We start from the raw sequence: 7,132 nt of genomic DNA on the forward strand, positions 1-7,132 counted from the left end.
TGTAAAAATTTCAAACAAAATATAGTCATTTGGGCTTTCTGGGACTTAGGGGATTGATCCCCTTCTTTAAGGGATTGATTGGGTCAACTTTGAAACACCCTAAATTAGTGCTTGAATTGCCTTACCCGATCGATACATTCCATAGCTGATCGATCCCTATGTCTAGGGATCGATCCCTTTTGCTCATTTTCAAATGAGAAAAGCATTTTGTTTCAAAACAAATCGATCCCTTTAATGGAGGGATCGATCCCATACCTAGATGATCGATCCCCTATGTAGGGGGATCGATCCCTTTTTTGAAAATTTGAATGAGGAAAACAATCTGTATGAAAAAATGATCAATCCTTTTAAGGGAAGGATTGATCTGGTAAACTTGAAACCCCAGCCAATCGATGCCTACAAGGAAGGGATCGATTGGTTTTTACCAAAACTCCATGAATTTTGCTTTTGGAAGAAAACTAGATCGATCCTTTTTGCTAGGGGATCGATCCCTTCCCTTAGGGGATCGATCCCTTCTATCAAGAACATCCATTAATCCCTTTTTATTATGAGAATTTAACTTGTTTTGGTTCCTAAATGAATTTTGGCAAGATAAAAGGGTGGAAAAATGTTCAATTTAAGATTAGAAAAGATTAATTCAAGTTAGGCAAATTTTTGTTTTGTCAAATCAAAACTCTTAATTAATTCAAGGACAACAGTATTAATTTATTCCAAATAAGCTTGTATGACTTAAGCAATTGTTTTATTACTAAACAAAAGTTTAGAATGATTTGAAATAGATAATTGTTATAATAGTCTTAACCATATGAACTAGTTCGGTAAACAAATTTATTTTCAAATCTCTTACTTATTAATTTTTGAAATATTCTTAAATTTGTATTATTTTATTCTAAATAAGCTTGTATGAATAAAAAAAATATTTTATAATAAAACAAAAGGTTATAATGATTTGAAATTGATAATCCTTCATATATTCTTAACTATTTGAACTAGTTTTGCAATTAAATTTATTTTTTATTTTCTTGGTTATTAAGTTTTAGAATATTATTAAATTAGTATTATTTTATTCTGAATAAAAGTGTATGAACAAGACCAATTGTTTGATGACAAAACAAAAGGTTATAATGATTTGAAATAGATAATTATTCAAATAGACAAAACTATTTAAAATGGTTTGGTAAATAGATTTATTTTTTAAAACTCTTACTGATTAATTTTCTAAATATTAATAAATTAGTATTATTTAATTTCAAACAAACTTATATGAACAAAAACAATTGTTTTATCACAAAACAAAAAGTAATAACAATTTGAAATAGATAATTGTTCAAATAGTTATTCTTATTTGAACTGGTTCGATAAACAAAATTATTTTTTAAATTTCTTATTTATAAAGTTTTGAAATATTAACAGATTAGTTTTATTTTGTTCAAAATAAACTTGTATGAGTTGAAATAATTGTCTTATGACAAAACAAAAGTCATAACTATTTGAAATAGATACCTGTTCATATAGTCTTAACTGTTTGAACTGGTTTGGCAAATGAATTTATTTTTTAAATCTCTTAGTTATGAATTTTCATTATATTATTAAATTAGTATTATTTTATTCTGAATAAATTTGTATGAACAGAAATAATTATTTTATGAGAACAAAAAGTTATAACAATTTGAAATAGATAATTGTTTCAATAGTCAAAACTATTTGAACTAATTCAGTAAACAGATTTATTTTTTAAATCTCTTACTAATTTTTGAAATATTAATAAATTAGTATTATTGTATTTCAAATAAGCTTGTAGGTTGAAAAACAATTGTTTTATGACAAAACAAATGACAACAATGTTTTTATTTCAAATAAGCTGGTATGTTGCAAAACAATTGTTTTATGAGAAAACAACAGGTAATAACGATTTGAAATAAATAATTGTTCAAATGGGTAAAATTATTTGAATTGTTCAGTAAACTGATTTATTTTTTAAATCTCTTACTTATTAATTTTTGAAATATTAATAAAGTAGTATTATTTTTATTTTGGATAAGCTTTTATGAATTGAAACAATTGTTTTATGACAAATCAAAAGTTCATAATGATTTTAAATAGATAATTATTTAAATAATCATAACTATTTAAACTTTTTTGATAAACGGATTTATTTTTTCAAATCTATTGCTTATTAATTTTTTGAATGTTAATAAATTAGTATTATTTTATTCTAAATAAGCTTATATGAACTGAGACAATTATTTTATGAATAAACAAAAGGTTAGAACAATTTGAAATAGATAATTATTCTAATAATCTTAACCATTTGAACTAATTAAGCAAACATATTTATTTTTTAAATCTTTTACTTATTAATTTTTGAAATATTATTAAATTAGTATTATTTTTATCCGAACAAGCTTGTATGATTAGAAATATTTTTTTTATGACAAAACAAACTTGTTTGGCAAACATATTTATTTTTTAAATCTCTTACCTATTAATTTTCAAAATATTAATAAATTGGTATTATTTTATTTCGAATAAACTTGTATGAATAAAAAAAATTATTTTATGATAAAAGTAAAGATCATAACTATTTGAAATAAATAATTGTTCAAATAGTCATAGCTATTTGAGCTTGCTCGGTAAACAAATTTATTTCTTAAATCTTTTACATATTAATTTTTGGAATATTAATAAATTAATATTATTTTATTTTGAATAAGGTTGTATAAATAAAAACATTGGTTTATAATAAAACGAAGGGTCATAAATATTTAAAATAGATAATTGTTCAAATAGTCAAAACTATTTGAACATGTTCAAAAAATAAATTTATTTTTTAAATTTCTACTTAATAAATTTTGGAATATTAACAAATTTATATTATTTTATTTAGAATAAGCTTGTATGAATAGAAACAATTATTTTATGACAAAACAAAAAGTCATAACGATTTGAAATAGATAATTGTCTAAATAGTCATAATTATTTGAGCTTGTTCGGTAAATAGATACATTTTTTAAATCTGTTGCTCATTAATTTTTAGAATATTAATAAATTAATATTATTTTATTTCAAATAAGCCTATATGAACTGGTACAATTGTTTTATAATGAAACAAAATGTCATAATGATTTTAAGTAGATAATTATTCAATTAGTTATCACTATTTGGACTTGTTTGGTAAACATATTTATTTTTAAAATATTTTACTTATTAATTGTCTAAATATTAATAAATTAATATTATTTTAATCTGAATAAGCTTGTATGAACAGAAACAATTATTTTATAACAAAACAAAAAGTCATAACAATCTAAAATAAATAATTGTTCAAATAGTCATAACTATTTGAACTTTGTTGGATTATGGGGTCTAGTGGTCTCCCTTAGGGACTCGATATGCCGATTCATCTGGGTGAGGTTCCTATGATGGATCAGATTCTGGTGTATGGCAACCCAACTTGCCGAGGCCCAATGGGTGAAGTACCCCATGAAGGCTTTGTGAAACCCCTTATGTTCACCTGTAGCTTAGTATGGGGCTTTACGCTACCAAAAGAGAATAAGGAAATAATGTTGTGCCTTTACTATCAGCTATAGCTTTTAGTGTAGTGGTAGGCGCTTGATCCTAAAAATTGGTATCAGAGGAGGTTGTAGGTTCGAATCCTTCAAGTGTCGCTGGGGGGAAGATTGTTGGATTATGGGGTCTAGCAATCTCCCTTAGGGACTCGGTATACCGATTCATCCGGATGAGGTATCCTATATGGATCAGATTTCGGTGTATGGCAACCCAACCTGTCGAGGCCCAATAGGTGAAGTATCCCATAAAGGCTTTACGAAGCCCTTTATGTCCACCTATTGCTTAGTACGAGGCTCTGTGCTACTAAAAGAGAATAAGGAAATAGAGTTACGCCTTCACTATCAGCTATAACTTTTGGTGTAGTGGTAAGTGCTTGATCTTGAAAATAAGAAATATGGTAATCAATGTGAAATAACCATCCTCAAGCTATAACAACTATACCAACCAACAAGAGGTGTGTCTCATGGCAAATGAAACAGTTGCAACATCTTTTGAAAGTGAAAGGCATTCAATTGTTAGACCCCCTCTCTTTGCTGGTGACAACTACTCCTATTGAAAGACTAAGATGAGGTTGTTCATTCAAGCTAATGATTATAAAGTCTGGAAGGTCATTGTAAATGGTTTTCAAATTCCAATGAAGATGGTGGATGGTAAGGAGGTGATAAAACTAGAGTGAATGGGATGTCAATGACATGAAAATGGCTCAACTCAATGCCAAAGTAATGCACACACATTTTTATGCATTAGGACCAAGTGAGTATAATAGTGTTTCGTTGTGTGAAAATGCAAAGGAAATTTAGGATAAGTTGACTGTCACCCATGAAAGTACAAACCAAGTGAAAGCGATAAAAATAGGCATGCTTACTCATGATTATAAACTGTTCAAGATGAAACCCGATAAAACCATTAGTGAGATGTCAAACCACTTCACCGACATCATTAATGGTTTAAAGGCTCTTGGGAAGACATATTCAAATGTGGAGATGGTGAAAAAAATTCTTAGTAGTCTACCAGAGAGTTAGGAAGCCAAAGTGATAGCCATTGAAGAGTCCAAAGATCCTCATACACTTTCTTTGGATGAACTAATGGGCTCTCTCCTCACTTATGAAATGAAGATCAAAAGGGGACAAAACCAATCAAGAAAGGTGGCATTGCTCTCAAATCTACCTTTCAAAAGGATGAAGAAAATTTTACTCAAGAGGAGGATGATAAAGATGAAGAGATGGCCATGTTTGCAAAGAGATTCAAGAAGTTCATAAGAATGAACAAGTTCTCAAGTAGGAGAAGACCACAAAGGGAGATGACTAAAGGGGAATCAAGTAGAAGAGAAAGGGATCAAATTATTTGCTATGAATGCAACAAACCGGGTCACATTAAACTTGATTATCCTTTGTGGAAAAAGTAAAACGACCAAGCCAAAGAAAAAAGCTATTGTAGCAACATGGAGCAATAGTGATTTCTCTGATGATGAATCAAATAAGGGGGAAGTAACCAACCTATGTCTCATGGCTCTTGATAAGCCCAAGGTAACCTCTAATCCATGTGATTTAAATTAATACTCATTTGATGAACAACAAGATGCCTATGATGAATTAGCTATAGAATTTGAGAACATGAGCATGAAATATAGAAAAATGGTCACTAAATTGAAACTAGAAAATGAGTCATTAACTAAAGCAAAAGAAGACTTAAAAAAAGAAGTTGAGCTCTTAAACGTAAATGTTAATGACTTGACTAAGAAAAATGAAAATCTACATATTCATTTTTTAGATTTTATATGGGTCATCAAAAGCTCAATGACATGCTAGAAACACAAAGAGCTTTTTTTTATAAAGATGGACTAGGTTATAATGGTGGCAACAAAGAGACTCACTTGAAAATTTTCCTTGTTAAGCTAAATGATTCATCTAGCATGTGTGCACATTATCATAAATTAGGTCATTCTATACAATATTGTTCCTTAAAGAAAATCACTTATAGAGGAAAGCTCATTAGAAGAGTGTAGATTCCAAAAGGAGTTAGCACATCTTAAGATAAGGCTACTAAAATGAAGTGGATTCCAAAAGGCATAAAAATTGTTAGTACTAACTCTTAAGGACCCAAGAAAATTTGGGTACCCAAAACAAAAATTTAATTGTGTTTTTGTAGGTGGATGAGCATTGCTACAAAGCCAATTCAAGCAAGAACAATCAATGGTACCTTGATAGTGGATGCTCAAAACACATGACCGGAGACAAAACTCTCTTTAAGGACTTGAAAGCGAAAAGCGAAGGAGATGTTACATTGGGTGACAACTCAAAATGCCAAATTGAAGGGATTGGCTCAATTGGTAACAATTCCTCTACTTCTATTGAAAATGTTTTACTTGTGAAAGGTCTCAAGCATAATTTACTTAGCATTAGTCAATTATGTGATAAAGGATTTAGGGTTGTGTTTGAATCCATGTGCTGTCAAGTAATTGATATCAAAACTAACAAGCTTGTTTTTGTTAGACACCATGAAACAACTGTTTAATGATAAAATAAATGGCTATAATGATTCGAAATAGATAATTTTTTTTTAAATGCACTACTTATTAATTTTTAGAATATTAATAAATTAGCATTACTTTATTCTGAATAAGAATATATGAACAAAAACAATTGTTTTATGACAAAACAAATAGTTATAATGATTTGAAATAAATAATTGTTCAAATAGTAATAACTAATTGAACTGGTTGGTAAACAAATTTTTTAAATTCTGTTACTTATTAATTTTCAAAATATTAATAAATTAATATTATTTTATTTTTAACAAACTTATTTGGACAAAAACATTTGTTTTATGACAAAACAAAAGGTCATAACGATTTAAAATAAATAATTGTTCAAATAGTCATAATTATTTCAATTGGTTTAGCAAATAGAATTATTTATTAAATCTCTTATTGATTAATTTTTGAAATATTAATAAATTTATTTTATTTTATTCTAAATAAGTAAGAACTTGAAAAATTATTTTACGATAAAAACAAACTATCATCACAATTTAAAATAAATAATTGTTCATATAGCCTTAACTATTTGAACTAGTTTAGCAAACAAATTTATTTTTTAAATCTATTAGTTATTAATTTTTAGAATATTACTACATTAGTATTATTTTATTTCAAATAAACTTGTATGAATAGAAATAACTATTTTATGACAAAATAAAAGGTTATAAGAAATTGAAATACAAATAGTCATAACTATTTGAATTGGTTCGATAAATATATTTATTTTTTAAATCTTTTACTTATTAATTTTAGAAATATTAATAAATTAATATTGTTTTATTACAAATAGGCTAGTATGATAAAAAAAAATTGTTTTATGACAAAACAAAAGTTCATAACGATTTGAAATAGATAAATGTTCAAATGGCCATAATTATTTTAACTAATTTGACAAACTAATTTATGTTTTAAATCTTAACTTATCAGTTTTTAAAATATTAATAAAGTAATATTATTTTATTTGGGATAAGCTTTTATGATCTAAAACAATTCTTTTATGATAAAATAAAAGGTCATAAGGAT

This window comes from Durio zibethinus, chromosome 28, assembly GCF_047325235.1.
Source record: "Durio zibethinus cultivar Kanyao isolate XHJ-2024 chromosome 28, ASM4732523v1, whole genome shotgun sequence".
Taxonomy (NCBI): domain Eukaryota; kingdom Viridiplantae; phylum Streptophyta; class Magnoliopsida; order Malvales; family Malvaceae; genus Durio; species Durio zibethinus.